The sequence below is a fragment of the Aquarana catesbeiana genome, linkage group LG03 (assembly GCF_042186555.1).
Source record: "Aquarana catesbeiana isolate 2022-GZ linkage group LG03, ASM4218655v1, whole genome shotgun sequence".
Lineage (NCBI taxonomy): Eukaryota > Metazoa > Chordata > Amphibia > Anura > Ranidae > Aquarana > Aquarana catesbeiana.
This window is the reverse complement of record NC_133326.1, coordinates 542,100,805-542,120,713: the sequence shown is the minus strand read 5'-3', so window position 1 is coordinate 542,120,713 and position 19,909 is coordinate 542,100,805. Positions and strand designations below refer to the sequence as shown.

At 45.0% G+C, this 19,909-nt stretch overlaps 1 pseudogene; it reads left to right on the top strand.

The window, feature by feature from the left end:
* The first annotated feature begins 2,606 nt into the window (after nucleotides 1–2,606).
* Nucleotides 2,607–2,740, top strand: LOC141135881 (U2 spliceosomal RNA; annotated as a pseudogene).
* Nucleotides 2,741–19,909: the final 17,169 nt, after the last annotated feature.

Below are 19,909 nucleotides of genomic sequence, written 5' to 3'. Positions count from 1 at the left end.
AAATTTTATAGCCTGCACATCCAGCTTTTGTCTGCCAAAAAAGTCAAATCGGCTGTCGAAAGCACTGTACTAACGATCCGAAAATCTGCAGACAGCTTGTCTTACGAATTTTCCCTTCTGATTTTCGTATTGTGTGTATGAGGCCTAAGACTGGGATGCCATTAAAGTTCATAAAGGCGGGCGTCCCAATACTTTTTGTATTATAGTCTATCTATCTATCTATCTATCTATCTATCTATCTATCTATCTATCTATCTATCTATCTATCTATCTATCTATCTATCTATGTATCTTTTTATCTGTCTGTCAGTCTGTCTGTCTGTCAGGCTGTCTGTCTGTCAGGCTGTCTTGTCTGGCTCACCCTGAATTCAATAAACATTTGTCCCCTGTATGTGTCCTCACAACAGAAATTTGATGGACAGTTGTAGGAGGCATTGCGAGGTGACAATGGAGTTTGAGCTGCTCTTTTTAAGTAAATTAAAATGAATTAATTTAAATTTAAAGGTTAATGAGTCCATATGCTCCTGTGGATAATATCGCAAAATCCCCCTCTTTACTGCTCATCCATCCTGTATGACAGGCTGCTACATTGTAACAAGATGCTGCCAAGGATCACCACTGACCCTGAACTAATGACAACCAGCTTCATGTTCTAGGGTCAGTATACCGACTGCAGGATTGACGTGGAGGCCACCCAAATAATCCTCTATGATCCCCTCGGCTCCTTGGTCACCCTGTGTTCTCACTGATGCCCTATTGTTCTGTCTCCATGAAGAGTAAATAAACCTGAGATATTAGCTCAATTATTATCTGCAAAAAAATGTCTATTTATGAAGCGAGTCCAAAGCAGGACTGGAGGCTGGAGGAGGTCAATGTGGGTGGTCGGCTGAGCGATATATTGAGGTGGTTACATATCACATTTTATGCGGGGGAAAACTTAATTGTGCAGTCTATAATCTTTGTGTGGTGTGAACGTGGTCCATCTGAGACTCGGTGGAATTTTCAGAGGTCTGGTAGTGGGCTGCACAATTCCCTGGGCAGAATGGATATCAGTTAGGCACGAGGTACAGTAAATAAAAAGAAAATGGCAGAAACTTACACATATTATCACTAGAAAGGAAGGTTTGTATGGGAAGGACAACTAATTTGGGTACACAAACAATACCCCAACATTCTGCCCTGGTTGCGTAAAAAAAAGACCACAAAACCAAAAACCAACCTGTCTCAAAAATGTCAGTAAAAATAGAGGCCTCATCTGCATATATTGGAAAAATGCACAGACAGATAGATAGGTAGGTAGATAGATTTAATAAAGCATATTGGAACATATGTAGCAATAGTTAAAGCTGAACTCCAGGAATTCAGCCACTTTCTAAAATGTACTGGATTCCTGTAGGTGCATACCACCATTTGGACTACTCACTTTACAATTTACATTTTTGCTAAGCACAGGGAGCATAGGTACAGTGAGGGAAAAAAGTATTTGATCCCTTGCTGATTTTGTTCACTGACAAAGAAATGTTCAGTCTACAATTGTAATGGTAGGTTTATTTTAACAGTGAGAGACAGAATAACAACATAAATATCCAGACAAACGCATTTCAAAAAAGTTATCAATTGATTTGTATTTTAATGAGTGAAATAAGTATTTGACCCCTTCGCAGAACATGACTTGGTACATGGTGGCAAAAGCCTTGTTGGCATTCACAGAGGTCAAACACTTCTTGTAGTTAGCCACCAGATTTGCACACATCTCAGAAGGATATTTCTGTTTCAATTTGTTTATTCAATTATCAGAATTACAGTTAAACGTTGTAATTTAATACAAAAGAGTGGAAAATGGCTCTGACGACATAAACAGTAAACAAGAAGTCAACGATAGCATGTTTTAAGGGTAAGGAATTAAAACATAAATGCATGGAGATCCGCCAATGGGTATTAGAGACTGTGACTGAGTGGTCAACCCTTAAGAAAACTATTACTGAGAAGCATATTGGTTTATATGCCACTAATAGCTCAAACAACCCGTGAGCCTTACATCAGGCCAACTTTGTATATTCGGCGGAGGGGTCAAGCAGGACAGCATCCACTCATCCATTCACCTAGGCAACCTATAGGCATACTAATGGAATTATTACAACCATAGTGACCATTATCCAACACTTATTTATTTTACCCGAGAAAAATATATATATAAGTATGCAGGGCTCAAAAATTTCAAGTCCTGAACCACTAGCCAGGCCTTAAGAGTTACTCGCCACCAGTTACCACACCCAACCCCCCCCCCTGCCCCACCCTAAGCCTGCCCCGCCCCTAAACACGCCCTTGTAAATTATCTCATAAAATTATACTGTTAAATGTTTTAAGCAGAATTAAGTTCCAAAAAGAAATATTAACAACAACTTTAACAATATTAACATAAAGCATATCAGTACCCATCAGTGCAGCCTCACTGTGCCCATCAAATGCAGCTTTACGGTGCCCATTAATGCAGCCTCACTGTGCCCATCAATGCACTCTCACTGTACCCATCAATGCAGCCCCATTGTGCCCATCAATACAGCCTCACTGTGCCCATCATTGCAGCCTCACTGTGCACATCAAATGCAGCTCTCTCGGCCTTTTGGCTAAGATCAAGTATAGTATCTGTTCTTATCAGTTTCCAGGAGGTGGCGCTTGCTTCTGTCCCTGATCTACGGCGAAGTGGAGAAGGAATGGCGGTGGCTATGCAAAACCTGCTGGAGTAAAGGTAACCTGGAGCGGTTTGTAGCCGAAAGGGAAGCCTTCTGATGGGGATGGAGAACCACTGGGTCTGGCTGAAGGGTCGAGTCCCTGGCCTTCTGGCCTAGATTGGGGCAGCTCTAGCTCCGGATAGTTTTTCGAGAGAGAACACTGGCTCCCCTTCCTCCCACCGGGGGGAGCGGCTAGTATTTCCCGAATGTAATTAGGTAGGAGGGAGGGAACGAAGGTGAGGCATGATGGTAAAGGGCTCTCACCAAGCTTCCGGAACTCCATGCCTTTCTGCCTGGGGTGGGGTCAGGGTTGCACGAAAAGCCAGTGGTGAATGTGCCCCTGAAGTGGCAGTTCAGGGGTGCCATACAGTCACAGTGTTTCGGAACTTGATTTATGGCACCATAGTCACTTCACCACAACACACCAATTCTCCCTTGCTCTCTGTACTGTATAGCGATATAATTTGACCATAGATAAGGAACTCAACATATTAGAAAAAATGTAATCCTTTGCTCACACTAGATGTGAATGGAAGCTCAATGTGTGTACAGTAAATCACTACAATGGCATACTTAAATTTTTAACTTACCCTAAACGTTTGCGAAAATTGGGATATCACTGTGAAATTTTGCCATTTTGGTATAATGCATTGGAGTCAATGGAGAAGATGAAATTAGGGTGTATATGGTGTTTTTTAATGGTACATGTGATTTTAAATGTTTCTTGAGGTTTACAGAAGCTTCCTTCAACTATCCTGACTCTCTTCTTGTGCCAAAAAAAACAACCTTTCACTTGACTCATAAAGACGAACATTTTAAAAGTGTTTTCTTTTTAACCACTTCAGCTCCGAAAGATTTACCCCCCCTTCACGACTAGGCCATTTCTTGCAATACGGCACTGCCTTACTTTAACTGACAATTGTCTTATGACCAAATAAAATGTATGCCCTTTTTTCCCAAAAGTAGAGCTTTATTTTGGTAGTATTTGATCACCTCTGCATTTTTTATTTTTTTTGTGCTATAAACAAAAAAGACAGACAATTCATAAAAAAAAAAAAAAATATATATATATATATGTATATATATATATATATATATATATATATATATATATATTTTTTTTTTTAACTTACTGCTATAGAACACATTCAATAAAAAATGCAAAAAAATCTAATTTCTTCATCAGTTTAGGCCAATATATATTCTGCTACATATTTTTGTTAAAAAAAATCCCAATAAGTGTAAATTGATTGGTTTGTGCAAAAGATATAGCGTCTAGTAATGCCGGCAATCAGCAAAAAATCGGACACTAACTTACAGCTTTGACACTTTTTTTGGGAACCAGTGACATTAATTCAGTGATCAGTGCTAAAAATATGCACTGTCACTCTACTAATGGCACTGGCTGGGAAGGGGTTAACATCAGGGGTGATCAAAGGGTTAACTGTGTGCCTAGCCAGTGTTTTATTACAGTCTGGAAGGTGCTTTTACGAGGGGAAGACATGAATCCATGTCCCTGCTTTTGCAGAGACACAGGATCTATGCTTTCCCTGTCAGAATGGCAATTTGCCTTGTTTACATAGGCAGACCACCATTCTGCCACTCTGCAGGATGATCAGTGGGTGCCGGCAGACATCAAGTCCACAGTACCTGCTGACCGGCTCCCGCTGTGTACAATTACATTCGCGCCCCCTACGTATTTAACGTATTTAGGATCACATGAATACGTTATTCTGAAATTTTATTCTAAAACTGCTATAGGGCGGTCGGCAATGGGGTAAAGCAGCTGTATGAGCAAAAGTGATAGTTTTCTGCAAAATTTCACCAAAGTTATTCCACTCATCTGTTGGCTGTGTGGCTCCATTTAAAGAGGAAGTAAACCCTGATGGGTTTTATTTTCTCTTTATTTCCCTGCAAAAGTAAAGCATAATGGGCTACTATGCATCGCATAGTAGCCCATTATGTGTCACTTACCTGAAACCGAAGCCTGCGATGTCACCGTTGTCCCCACTAGCAGCGAACGTCCATCTTCACCCCTCTTCCTTCCTCTGTGACTGGCTGGAGTGGCGTGACGTCACTCTCGCGCATGCGCGCCGGAGCCGCCAGTCACGGCATGACCCCTATTAGAAACGGCACGATGTGCCCTTTCTAAAGTGCGCATGCGCCGTAGTCATCGGCGCTCGGCTTTTTTGTAAATATCTCCTAAACCGTGGGGGTTTAGGAAATATTTCCAGCACCTACAGGTAAGCCTTAATATAGGCTTACCTGTAGGTAAAAGTGGTTGTACAGGGTGTACAACCACTTTAAAGTTGAACTTCAGGCAAACAACTAAATAACTCAACCAGGGTCCCATGGAACACTAGAGTTCCTCCTGAGGTTGCTAGGGGTTCCTAGAGCAATGAGCAATTTCTAACTCTCAGATAAGTTCCCACTGACACCATTGATCTTTTTAACTATCTGTAAGGGGGTCATTATTCCCAATCACCACAAGTGTAAGGAGCATTCTTCCCACTGACCATCACACTAATGTATCAAGAGTTGTAGATATAATAACTTTTAGGTTCCCTGAGACCAGAAAACTATTTCAAGGGATCCTCCATGGTGAAAAGTTTGAGAAAGGCTGAACTAGATGAATAACATAAATGGGGGTTATTTTACCTGCCAAAGTATTTGTATTTCTGTCCATCCAGAATTGAGATTTATGCAGCTCCTCCATACATAACAGCCCTGGCAGGGCAGGAGACCTGATTTTTCTCTACTGTAGTTTAGTAACACTTACAGGTCTTATCCCTCCCTCAACCTGTGACTGAGCAGTGAAAGAGAAGCAGACTAATGAGCTAATCTCTTTGTCACTCCGCTATCTCCTCCTGTCAGATTGTTCCTTGTTAGAACATGAGCACTGCAGCACTACTCCAGTCTGAGCTCTGCTGTACCAAGTTAGAAGCAGGAATTTACACTGTTTATATAAAAAAAAAATTCATTTAATGATGTATTAATTAATACAGGGCTGCATTAATCTGTGACTTATATATCTGTCTGGAGTCCAGCTTTAACAGGGAAGTTCCTGTTCTTATGTGTTTACCTGTAAATTGTATTACTTGGTAATGGCATTGCTATGACAAGTGACACTAGTGGAAGCAAAACGATGAACTTGTCTGTGAAATGTATTGACTGAAAGTCAAAACTGGGGAAACACAAGTTCATCCCGGAAAAAAAAAAAAAAAAAAATAAGTGAAGTGTGACTATGAGAAGGTGTCAGAGAAGACTCATATTTGAAGTCAGGAGAGCGCCATATTTTGTCTCTCTGTCAGCGGATCATTTCGGCTTACACACATATTTAATAACTCTGAGCAATTCACTTAACGGCCTGGAAGATGGATCAGCCGCATAAATCACCGTCGCCTTGACTTATCACGGGAATAATCCCATAAAACACCATGATTTGTCGGAGGCTGTCACTGCGCCGTGTATTCCAATCGCTGTTGATATTCTTACGGCTAAAGTTTATCTCCTGAAAATATAACGTGGGATCAGATTCGGCATTAATTGTGCTGAACAAGGAAGGAATTCGTAATTCAGCTGAAGTCAGCTGCAAGTTTGCAGAACACCGACAACTGTTAGTAGCTAAACAAATAATTCTGCTTTTTGTAATTAACAAATGATGAGAAGCGAGTTGTGTGTGCATTGCTCCAATTGTGTACTGCGATTTTGGGGGCCATTCTTGATGTTTTTGGTCCATGCTGGAAAAAATGCTATTTCTATGGCAGAAGATAGTATTCATTATATCAATCCCTTTTTTTGTTTGTTTCATGTGCCTTTGTATTTTTCTCCACATTTGCATGCAGGGCAAGCTGTCCAGTAAAAGTACCACTACAGGGGTTGGGACAGACCATATAACACTGCTGGGGGGTGCTTACAAGCATCAGATTTTACCATATGTATGGCTTAAACTTCTTTAGTCCTCTTTTGGAGGTTTATGAGAAATGGCCCTCCCCAAACAAGATATTTCACTAACCCTGTAGGTATATAAAAGAACCAGAACCTTTGCAAAGTGGAAGAGTGGGTTTTATGATAAAGCTGGCAGTGCCCCCACCCAGGACAGGGCCTCTGTGAACAGAGGGGATTCCCTTCATGGGAAATGAACCTGTAATCCAAACAAAGTAATCAGGAGCACAGCAACTACTGCAACCAGCATATAATATTAACCATAAATTCACTATAGTGTCAAGAGCATTGGCATGCCTGCCTTTACACTCATATGAAATTAATGATCATTAACACCTGCTTCATATGGTTGAGTAATCATCTGCCTAACTCTAGTTCCTTGGGGTGCCCAGCCTATTGCATTAGGGTGTGCACCCCAAAGCTCAAACGCACATACACTATATTGCAAAAAGTATTGGGACGCCCGCTTTACACGCACAAGAACTTTAATGGCATCCCAGTCTTAAGCCGCGTACACACGATCGGATTTTCCGACAGGAAATGTTCGATGTCAGGCTGTTGGCAGATAGTCCAACCGTTTGTATGCTCCATCAGACAACTGTTGTCGGATTTTCTGCAGGCAAATGTTGGATGGCAGGTTTTAAAATTTTCCATGGACAAATGTGTGTTGTCGGATTTTCCGAGCGTGTGTACACAAGTCTGTCGGACAAAAGTCCAAAGTACAAACACGCATACTCGGAAGCAAGGACGAGCCAGAAGCGGTCGGTCTTGTAAATTAGCGTTCGTAATGGAGAATTAACATTCGTGACGTCTCTTTTTCTTTAATGAGATAATAATGAAGCTGCTTTGCTGGTGATACTGATGGAGTTATTGCAAAAGAATTTTCAAAGGCTTTTTTTTCTAGTGATATCAAGAATAATATTATTATGGGGTTTTTTTTGGCAAGTTACCACAACACCATTATCCTGTAGTTTTTAAGATCACAGATACAACTATGTTGGTGTCCCTTGACAATTTTACATTGTATTTTTTTAAATGTAACTGCCTACTCCCAAACTGTCATTTGAAGTAAAACACGTAGCCAAGTATTATTCTCCACAATTTTTTTATTGTGCATTAAAAAAAGAAAACAAATAAAATTAGACATGCTATCTGCCAATAGAACTTAACCAAAAAGTGCATTCTATGCATCTAAAAATATAGAAAATATAACAAATCAAATCATTATTATTCAACCAAAAAATAAAATAAAAGCCTCATGCATGTGTCCTGCTTCTTAATATAGGGGTCAACAATGCCAAGAGTTGGTGAAAGCAGGGGTCCGTTATCCGGAGATAATTCCGAAAATCATCCAGATTATTCTCCTGGAGCTCCCGCAGCAAAGGCATATGACATAATTGGTCACTATTAATAAAGCAACTGATTTTTGGTCCAAGAACTCCTCCTTCTCCTGTTCCTGGACTGGACTTGGGTCAAAGCAATAACTCCAAGGCCAATAATAACTAACACGTCATCTCCTCCGATTCTGCAACATGTCTGGTTGACGAACGGCCGTTCAGAAATGAACAGAAAAGCATGAAATGAAAAGCCCAAAATGAAAAGCATGAAATGAAAAGCGCAAACTGAAAAGCGCTAAATGAAAAGCGCAAAATGAAAAGTGCGAATTAACACTCACCAAACTTCTACTAACGCGAAATTAGCAGAAGGAGCCCAAAGGGTGGCGCTAAAGATCTGAAAAACCACATAGTACCTCACTACGTTCGTGTTTGTTGGCTGACAATTCCTTGCCGCTTGTATGCAAGACAAAATCCCACATTTGAGATGCCAATGACCGAAGACCGGTGAAAAGAATGGTTTGGGTGAGCACAGCGCTGGATCCTGCGACAGTTATGTATCTGTCTATTAAAACTCAGGAGCTACCATTTTTGTAGCTACTGACTCTTAATTGTTTTTCAAATATGACTAAAGCGCCTCTTTATGCTGGTGCTATGGCCATTGCCCCAGGTTTCCTGTTTCAGGGTGGCTCCTTTCTCTTGCAGCATTTCTATGGAACCACCTTTGCATGCAGGGACTAACACTGCCTCCCTACACTGAGTGCATCAATAGAAAAACACAGCCCCACAGCCTAAGATGGCAAAGCACTCCCCTGCTTCTCCCTCCTCCTCCTCCTCCCTTCTCCAAGGTAAGAGACTGACCCTAGACTGCACTGTCCACTGTTAACTCTTTCTTTTGAAGACCGGACATTCACGAAGCAGCACTCAGAGAACAGGGGCATCAGCATTTCAAGTTGTAAACTGCAAGTGCTGGGATCAGAATTTTTTAATAAATATTTTATTGGGTAATGTCTATTTTATTGTGACTGAACTCCAGTTTCACACTCATAGGTGCATTTCCACCCCTGCCTGTGCTCAGAGTATTACGGTGGGGAGTATGGGGGGAGGAGGGCCTATGGAGTTAAAAGCTGGATATGCGCTTTTATACCTAAAATAATTATATTTTAAATGTGACGAACATTGGGTATGTCATTGAACACATCCCATGGGCTATTTTTTGTAGTGGCTGCAATATTTAGAAGTTAACACTTCTGTCATGGTCTATACAATGCAGAATTTTCCTGCACTGATTCACAATAACTGTTCTGTTGAGGAAGTAAGAATATATGGAGCAGAATGGCACTGGACATAAATGATACAACTGGACAATCTGCAGCGGAGTCTCAGTAAATCAATATTGGGATCCTCAACCTTAATGCACCGTACAGAGATCTGAGGCCTTGGCGTACGTCATTAGGACTATTGATGGCTTTATAGTGCCACTCTTTGTGTAAGTGGATACATATTGATTATTATCTTACTATTCATACAGGGTCAATTTCTCAGCTTCTACGATCTGTTTCCATAAATATAATCTCTTAATTAATGTGACTTATACATTACAAACCTCTAGAGCCCCTACCACTGCAAGATTTTGAACTCAAAAATTCTGGAAAAACAGAACATAACCTTTAAAGGTATTCTCTAGCCAAAATAAAAAAATAAAAAATATGACTGAAATACATACAAGGGACAAGGCCTTTTCTGGCCAGCGCTTTTGTTTTTTATTCAGGCAAAGCTCTAATGTAACACACCACAATAAATAAAGTATAACTCAAGGGCTGAAAAATTTTTTTTAGGTTTGGATAGGGTGAGGAAAGGTTATGACCTTTGTCAGGTTTCTATTGCTGTATGTGTATCCATTGGGGAAATTTCCCTTAAATTCCTCTTTACCTTATGTAAACCAATACTATCCTAATTTATTAAGCAGGAAGTGACTCGCTCCATCCACACCACCAACTCTGATTGGTCAGGCAGCTTGAGACTGAGCATTTCCTACCTTTACTGGCTCCCTGCAACCACTCACTAATCCACCTCCTGTGTGACTGCGTGCTAGGGTTGCCACCTCATTTCTTTAAACCCGAACACATATGAATTACACAGGCTCTGAGGCTAATTTAATGCAGGCACCAAGTGAGTTTAATTACCAACTTAATCAGACACAGAACCTGTGTAATTAATATGTGTTCAGTTTTAAAGGGATGAGGTGGCAACCCTACTGCAAGCCTTCATTGACATTAATAATTTCATAGCAGGGAAGGTATTTACTGGCGCTTTGTAAAAACAGCTTTCCAAGCTCCAGTGAAATTTACTGTCGCACATTTCATCCTACAGTTTATACAGAGACTTCTGACCAGTCTTCGGGCTCTAAATACATCTCCTTGGGGGTTGACCAAGCGTATCCCTCTGTCCTCTATCAGCCCCCGCCTTTCTTCCTCTCACTTCTGATCCAGCCTCTATGACAGCTCCTGTCTCTGTCTGCTCCTCACACATCTCCGCAAGGTCTTTCAGCCAGGTGGGATTTCTACAAGCAATAAAGATGCTACATGTAGGCTGAGCAGCGCCTCCTGCCCTCCAAACCGTTCCGAGCAGATCGAGAGCTAATACCAGCCCCTTTTACCCCAAACATCATACACAGACAAGATGTGAGGTAAAAAACAAAATAATTACTTTTATTGAAACTCAGACACATTCTTTATACCCTACAGGAGGACAGTCGGCTCCTGATTATATTACCTTAACAATACAAACTGTACACAGGAATATAATTACCATAGCTAAACAACATACAACATATACTTACACATTACATTAATTAAACAACTAGCCACCTGAACAACGTTGTGATTAATCAGATATCTCACTCCAGGTCAGACTGGCTGGCACTAAGCTCATAAAATAGACTACACATTATCATAAGTTAAACATCCCCACAGTAGTTTGCTAGCAGACAATAGGTGAGTTAATAAGCACAATTAACAATGGGTGAAAGACAGGTGGCTTGAGCTGATGACATTAACATCTGCTATGAGTCTCTTAGTGTAAAGCAATTATTGCTGGTAATGGGGCAGCTAGGCCCTAAATATGGATCCTGGGCCTAGATTTCCAGAATCTGTATGTTTTGGGGATACATGGACTTGAATCCAAAGTAACATTACTCCAAGGGTCCCCCAGACATACACCTCACAAAGAGTAGTGTTCCCTTAAAAGCCAGGGCCCATAGTCAGTAGGCAAGAGGATAGCCTGCAATCCCCTCCAAATGCCTCTGTCCCAGGTGAGTCTGTCACAGGTGTGTTCTGCAAGGTCTGGAGTACTGATCCGTGTGTGTGCGTAGACTTAAAGTGGAACTAAACCCTCCTATCCTTTACAGCCAAGGAAGCCAAGGAGGGTGCTTGGTGCAGGGCACTGTACGGGGTGCAGAGTTCAGGAAAGTGCTGTATACAGGGTGCAGCATTCAGATTGGTGCTAGGTACAGGGTGTAGAGCTCAGGAGGGTGCTAGGTACTGGGTGCAGAGTTCAGGAGGGTGCTAGATACAGGGTGCAGAGTTCAGGAGGGTGCTAGGTACAGGGTGCAGAATTCAGGTGGGTGCTAGGTACAGGGTGCAGAGATCAGGAGGCTGCTAGGTACAGGGTGCAGAGTTCAGGTGGGTGGTAGATACAGGGTGCAGAGTTTAGGTGGGTGCTAGGTACAGGGTTCAGAGTTCAGTTGGTGCTCGGAACAAGGTACAGAGTTCAGGAGGGTGCAGAGATCCACCCCCAAATCGCCATCCATGGCAGGATTGTCTTCTCCCTCTCAGCACAGCCCTCCATTGCCCTTCCTGAACAATTATCACTCTAAATGCTTTTCTCCACCCAAATCGACTCCCCCCCAAACACAGACCTCAGATACAGCGTGGGTCAGTGCAGTGCGGGAGATGCCCCTCCTCCCAGGCTCCTCCTCATGACCTGTCATAAGACACATCAGAGCCGAGGAGGAGACTAGCAAAAGTTTCCCCTGCTTTAATGTGACAGGCAGTGCCGAGAGATGCTGCAGGTGCTGAGAATTGGTGTAGCAGCCTGGACAGCAGTGCTGTCACTTCTAAATATGGAAGTCTGGCTTCTGTGTTTAGAAGTGACAGTAGTGAGCGGAAAGTACCAAAGGCCAGTGCTGAAGGTGGTGGAACTCTGTTTCGCCATGCCAGCTGAAGAAAGCCCGGTGTCACCCCTCTGGCACCCCCCCGCACCCCCATAGTGAAACCACTGCATGGTAGTTCATTGACAACTACAAGCCGACAGCCGAAAAGGCTTTCTGTAGTTGATCTATTCACAGAACTCTGTGAATAAATGACATGGCCATGTGGGCAAAGTGACAGCAGAGAGTGCAAGGATCGCAGAGCAGCTGCAGGATCAGGAATATATTACATGTTCCACCCTAAAAACGGGTGGAACATATAACATGTTCCTGAAGGTGAACTTATACTTTAAGATTAATGGACTGGCAGGCTGCCAAGTCATTGCTGGAAGGGGGTGAAATTACCTTCTGCTGTGAACTATGAGGATGAATTACTCCAGAGTGCCTGCAGCCATAGAGCACAGTGACAGACAAATCCTGTCTTAATGCTTATTTATTTTTTCTTAAAGCGGAGTTCCACTGGTTTTTGAGTTTATTAAAAGTCAGCAGCTACAAAAAGTATAGCTGCTGACTTTTAATAAACAGCCACTCACCTGTCCCACGGCAGAGGCGTAACTAGAACCTTCAGGGCCCCGGTGCAAGAAACCATGATGGGCCCCCCTTCCATTTGTGCCCCGGGCTTCCAATTTTGGGAGGATGTCCATGGACACCCTCCCAAAACCGTGCTTCCCGCATGACCCCTGGGACATGCATCCAGCGCAATCACAGCGGCCCTTTACCATGTGATGTCAGCTGAGCACATGTAAACAGACTTGCCGGTTATCCACAGCCCTTTCCTCACACGCTGTGTCTGTGTTAGGAAAGGACTGCCGTTAACTGTCAAGAATGTCATTAAATTATTTACACTGATAATCAGTGCCAAAATCATCAGTGCCATCTATCAGTGGCCATTAGGGATGAGCTTCGTGTTCGAGTCGAACCCATGTTCGACTCGAACATCGGCTGTTCGCCGGTTCGCCGAATTGCGAACGATATGGGCCGTTCGCGCCAAATTCGTGTGGCGCGTCACGGCCCATAATTCACTGCGGCATGGCAGTGCATTGCTTGCTGATGATTGGCCAAGCATGCACTATGACCCGCATGCTTGGCCAATCACAGCGCCGCCTGAACAGAGAGCCATAATTGGCCAAAGCCAAGGAGGCTTTGGCCAATTATGGCTCAGGGGATTTAGTACACGCCCCACACTATATAAGGCCGCCTGCACGGCGGCCCTGTGTAGTGTGTGTTCCGGCGTTCATTGAGAGAGAGAGAGAGGCAGACGGTGTCATTTGATTTGAGTTAGATAGATTAGGCAGAACAGTCAGTCAGTTAGCTGCACTTACAGTGTATTGTGTATATATATGCATCCCAGGTGTTGCATATATATATATACACTGTATTCAGTTTAGCTAGATCCGTTCCTGTTATCTTCTAGACTATTTACATTTAGTGCAGTGCGTCCTGCTCACAGTGTTCAGCTAGATCCGTTCCTGTTATCTTCCTACTGACAGGCAGGCTTGTCTGGTTACAGTATATAAAGCTACCTGAAGAAAATTACTGGTGTTCTATTTGATCCTATTAGTACCACGGTCAGGCAGCTAGACTATTTACATTTAGTACAGTGCGTCCTGCTCACAGTGTTCAGCTAGATCCGTTCCTGTTATCTTCCTACTGACAGGCAGGCTTGTCTGGTTACAGTATATAAAGCTACCTGAAGAAAATTACTGGTGTTCTATTTGATCCTATTAGTACCACGGTCAGGCAGCTAGACTATTTACATTTAGTACAGTGCGTCCTGCTCACAGTGTTCAGCTAGATCCGTTCCTGTTATCTTCCTACTGACAGGCAGGCTTGTCTGGTTACAGTATATAAAGCTACCTGAAGAAAATTACTGGTGTTCTATTTGATCCTATTAGTACCACGGTCAGGCAGCTAGACTATTTACATTTAGTACAGTGCGTCCTGCTCACAGTGTTCAGCTAGATCCGTTCCTGTTATCTTCCTACTGACAGGCAGGCTTGTCTGGTTACAGTATATAAAGCTACCTGAAGAAAATTACTGGTGTTCTATCCCAGCTTAGTGCAGCTACAGGCCATTAGTATGTCTGGAAGGCCAAGAAGGAGAGGCAGACAGTCACAAGCCAATAAGAGAGGGCAAGCAGGCTCTGTGTCTAGTGCTGGTCGTTGAGACGGTGCATCCTCATCAGCACGTGGCCATGGGACACGCTGGGCCTTTTTTTCGGCAGCTGGCCGTGTTGAGCCGCAACATGCGGAAGACTTGGTCGAGTGGATGACCAAGCCGTCTTCATCCTCCTCATCCTCTCTCACCCATGCCCAGGGTGCTTTGTCTGGCAAAGCAGCGGCCTCTTCCCTCAGCTCAATGTCATCAGTGACTCCTTCCCTAGCTCCACCATGTCCTCATGAGGATTCCCTCGAACTGTTTGACCACAGTGTTGGGTACATGCTCCAGGAGGATGCCCAGCGTTTGGAAGGCTCTGATGATGATACTGAGCTCGATGAAGGCAGTAACATGAGCACGGACAGAGGGGGTGCCCAAGAAGGACAGCAATCTGGCAGTCATGCTCCCCCTGCTGCAGCATACTGCCAGGTTTGCTCCAGTGATGAGGAGGGAGGGGATGATGAGGTCACTGACTCAACGTGGGTGCCTGATAGGAGAGAGGAGGAGGAGGAGGAGGAGGAGGCGGCACATCACCAACGAGGCAGGATGCCCTCCAGGGGCCAGCCTAAGGGCAGCACATTGACTGCATCACACCCCAAAGCTCCACATGTGCAGGGCGCTGCAGTCTCTGCGCGTTATTCAAAAAGTTCTTTGGTGTGGGCCTTTTTTGAGACGAGTGCATCAGATCGCACCGCTGCTATTTGCAACATATGTCTCAAGCGTATCTCACGTGGCCCAAACATCTCCCGCTTGGGTACCACATGCTTGACCAGACATATGTTGACCTGCCATGCAGTTCGTTGGCAAGCGTATCTAAAAGACCCACACCAAAGAACAAAGAGGATCTCTCCTTGCTCCTCATCAGCTGAGATTTCCAACCCCACTAGACCTCCAGTCCTCTCTGAGACCTGCAGTGAGAGGAATGAAGGTGTAGAATTAGGTGTGTCACAGCCAAGTACTTGTGGGCAATCTGCTTTTGGTACACCGACGTCAGATTGTACCAGGCAAATTTCCCTGCCCCAGCTGCTGCACCGCCGAAAGAAGTTTGCTCCCAGCCATCCACATGCCCAGTGGTTGAATGCTAGCTTGGCAAAATTGCTAGCACTTCAACTGCTGCCTTTTCAGTTGGTAGACTCTGCCCCCTTCCGTGAGTTTGTGGAATGTGCGGTTCCTCAGTGGCAGGTACCCAAACACCACTTTTTCTCACGGAAGGGGATTCCGGCTCTCTACCGGCATGTGGAAGGCAATGTCCATGCCTCGCTGGACAGGGCGGTCAGCGGTAAGGTGCATATTACCGCTGACTCATGGTCCAGCAGGCATGGACAGGGACGTTACCTAAGTTTCACGGCACATTGGGTGACTCTGCTGGCAGCTGGGAAGGATGCAGGACAAGGTGCAGTAGTGTTGGAGGTTGTTCCGCCACCACGCCTCCAAAATGCTGATTGTGACACACCTCTCTCCTCCACCCCCTCCTCTTCTTCTTCCTCCATGGCCTCTTCCTCGGAACCAGCGGTGCTCCGTAGTCGTTCAAGGGGCTACGCAAGTACGCAGGCCAAAAGATGCCATGCGGTGCTTGAGCTGGTGTGCTTGGGGGACAGGAGCCACACTGGGGCAGAGGTTCTGTCAGCTCTGCAGGGGCAGGTTCAGAGGTGGTTGATGCCACGCCAACTTAAGGCAGGAATGGTGGTTTGCGACAATGGCACCAACCTCCTCTCTGCCCTCCGACAGGGACAAATGACCCATGTGCCCTGTTTGGCTCACGTCCTTAACTTGGTGGTGCAGCGGTTCTTGGGCAGGTACCTGGGCTTACATGATGTCCTGAGGCAGGCCAGGAAAGTCTGTGTGCATTTCCGCCGGTCATATAATGCCAGTGCTCGGCTGACGGACCTCCAAAAGGAGTTTAACCTGCCCAAGAACCGCCTAATCTGTGACATGCCCACCAGGTGGAACTCAACGTTGGCCATGCTGCAGCGGCTGCACACGCAGCAGAGGGCCATCAATGAGTACCTGTGCGACTATGGCACCAGGACAGGGTCAGGGGAGCTTGGTTTTTTTTCCCCACGCCAGTGGGCCATGATCAGGGATGCATGCACTGTCCTGTCACCATTCGAGGAGGCCACGAGGATGGTGAGCAGTGACAGTGCATGCATCAGTGACACTGTCCCCCTTGTCCACCTGTTGGAGCACACGCTGCGTGGAATAATGGACAGGGCACTTGAGGCAGAGCAGAGGCAGGAAGAGGAGGACTTCCTTAGCTCTCAAGGCCCCCTTTATCCAGACAGTGTTCCTGCGTGCCCGCCGATCACACAGGAAGAGGACGAGGAGGAGGAGGAGGAGGAGGAAGATTGTGTCAGTATGGAGGTGGAGCCTGGCACTCAGCATCAGCAGCAGTCTTTAAGGGATCAGTCCCAAGAAACACATGGACTTGTATGTGGCTGGGAGGAGGTGGCTGCGGACGTTGTCGTCCTTAGTGACCCAGAGGACTCCGGACCGAATGCCTCAGCAAACCTATGCTGCATGGCCTCCCTGATCCTGCAAAGCCTGCGTAAGGATCCTCGTATTCGTGGTATCAAGGAGAAGGACCAATACTGGCTGGCAACCCTCCTTGATCCACGTTACAAGGGTAAGGTTGCGGACCTTATCTTGCCATCGCAGAGGGAGCAGAGGATGAAACATCTTCGGGAGGCCTTGCAGAAAGGTCTGTGCAATGCGTTCCCAGAGACTGGGAGGTTACAAACTCCTGTTTCTGGACAACGTGTTGCTGAGGCTTCGGTCAGTCAAAGAAGGAGCGGTGGAGAAGGTGGCCGTCTGACCGATGCGTTCAGACAATTTTTTGGTCCGCAGCCCCAAGGTATGATCGGTTCCAGCAACCATCGCCAGCGTCTGTTTTACATGGTGCAGGAATACCTAGGGGCAAGATCAGACTTGGACACCTTTCCCACCGAAAATCCTCTGGGTTACTGGGTCTTGAGGATGGATCACTGGCCAGAGCTTGCACAGTATGCAATTGAGCTACTGGCCTGTCCTGCATCCAGCGTTCTTTCGGAACGCACATTCAGTGCTGCTGGAGGCGTGGTAACCGATCACAGGGTGCGTCTGTCCACCGACTCGGTCGATCGGCTGACCTTCATAAAAATGAATGAGTCTTGGATCACCACCAGCTACCAAGCACCTGATGCTGATGTAACCGAATAATTTTTTTTTAAATCTCAGATCCCTTCAAAGACTGCCTATGCTGATGCTGAGTGACTATCCCTGAGTAATTATCCTCTTCCTCCTCAATCATCACGCTGATAGCTTGTAAGAACATTTTTGGTTCTGGGCGCCACCACCAGTGCCTAAGGCACAATTTTTCAGCCCCTGTTTAACAGGGGCGTGTTAATTACAATTTTTGATGTAATACTTTGCAGCAGGGCTCGTTCCTGCATTCCAACTAGAGTGTCTGTGAGGGGTTGCAGTGTTGTGGCACCAGCACCAGTGCCTAAGGCCCAATTTTTCTGCCCCTGTCTAACAGGGGCATGTAATTACAATTTTTGATGCAATACTTTGCAGCAGGGCTCGTTCCTGCGTTCCAACTAGAGTGTCTGTGAGGGGTTGCAGTGTTGTGGCACCAGCACCAGTGCCTAAGGCCCAATTTTTCTGCCCCTGTCTAACAGGGGCGTGTAATTACAATTTTTGATGCAATACTTTGCAGCAGGGCTCGTTCCTGCGTTCCAACTAGAGTGTCTGTGAGGGGTTGCAGTGTTGTGGCACCAGCACCAGTGCCTAAGGCCCAATTTTTCTGCCCCTGTCTAACAGGGGCATGTAATTACAATTTTTGATGCAATACTTTGCAGCAGGGCTCGTTCCTGCGTTCCAACTAGAGTGTCTGTAAGGGGTTGCAGTGTTGTGGCACCAGCACCAGTGCCTAAGGCCTAATTTTTCAGCTCCTGTTCAACAGGGGCATGTAATTACAATTCTTGATCTAATATTTCACAGCAGGGCCCTGTGAGGGCTTACAGTGTTGTGGCCACAGCAACACCTAAGGCCCAAATTTCTGCTGAGTATATAGGGCAGGACCCTACTTTCAAACATCTAACTTACAAACGACTCCTACTTGCAAACGGAAGGAGACAACAGGAAGTGAGATGAAATCTACCCCTAGGAAGGGAAATTCCCTCCTGTAAGAGTTAATATGGGAAAACTATTTCTCCTTTCCACTGATGCTTTCCAATCCTTGTTCCACAAAAAACCCAAATTTTCAAAAAACATTTTTCATTGGGACAAAAAGTGAGGTGAAATCTTCTGAAGAGGAGGAAAGACAGCAAAACAAATGTCACAGGGGTGATAACCCTTCCCTATGTTTTCCAAAAAGCTTAAAAAAGATTTTTTGGCTGGAGCTAAACGCTTTAAAAATTTACCCGTTCAAAATTACAAAGAGATTCTACTTAACAACAAACCTACAGTCCCTGTCTTGTTTGCACCGCCTGTATACTGCTGTTCAGAGTATATAGGGCCTTTCCTTATTTTAATTTGGGTGCGGGGTTCCCCTTAATATCCATACAAGACCCAAAGGGCCTGGTAATGGACTGGGGGGTACCCATGCCGTTTGTCTCACTGATTTTCATCCATATTGCCATGACCCGACATGACATTAAACCCGCAAGCAGTTTTAAATGAGATTTTTTCCTTTAAAAATGACATTTGGTGCAGGGACTGTTCTAAACACGGGAAACACGAGCCACTTTACAGGCCTACTATAGACACACCCCAGGTACGATATTTAAAGGAATATTTCACTTTTTTTTTTTTTTACTTTAAGCATCATTAAAATCACTGCTCCCGAAAAAACGGCCGTTTTTAAAAGTTTTTTTTGCATTGATACATGTCCCCTGGGGTAGGACCCGGGTCCCCAAAACCTTTTTAGGACAATACCATGCAAATTAGCCTTTAAAATGAGCACTTTTGATTTCGAACGTTCGAGTCCCATAGACGTCAATGGGGTTCTAACGTTCGTGCAAACTTTCGGTCCGTTCGCAGGTTCTGGTGCGAACCGAACCGGGGGGTGTTCGGCTCATCCCTAGTGGCCATCAGTGCTGCCTATCAGTGCCCATCACTTCCACCTACAAGTGTTACCTATCAGTGCTCATTAATGCCGCCTATTAGTGCCCATCAATTCTGCCTATCAGCACCACCTATCAGTGCTCATTAATGCCACCTAAGAGCGTCCATCAGTGCCACCTATCAGTACTCTTCAATTCTGCCCATCAAAGCTCATCAATACTGCCTGAGTTCTGCCTATCAGTGTTCCTCAGTGCCCATCGGTACCACCTATCAGTGCCCATCAATGCCACCTATCAGTGCAGCCTATCAGTGCACATTAGTGCCTCCTATCAGTGCTGCCTATCAGTGCTCATCAGTGCCCATCAGTGCCTCCTATCAGTGCCCATCAGTGCCTCCTACCAGTGCCCATAAATGCCTCCTATCAGTGCACATCAGTGCCTTCTATCAGTGACCATTACTGCCTCCTATCAGTGGCCATTAGTGCCTTC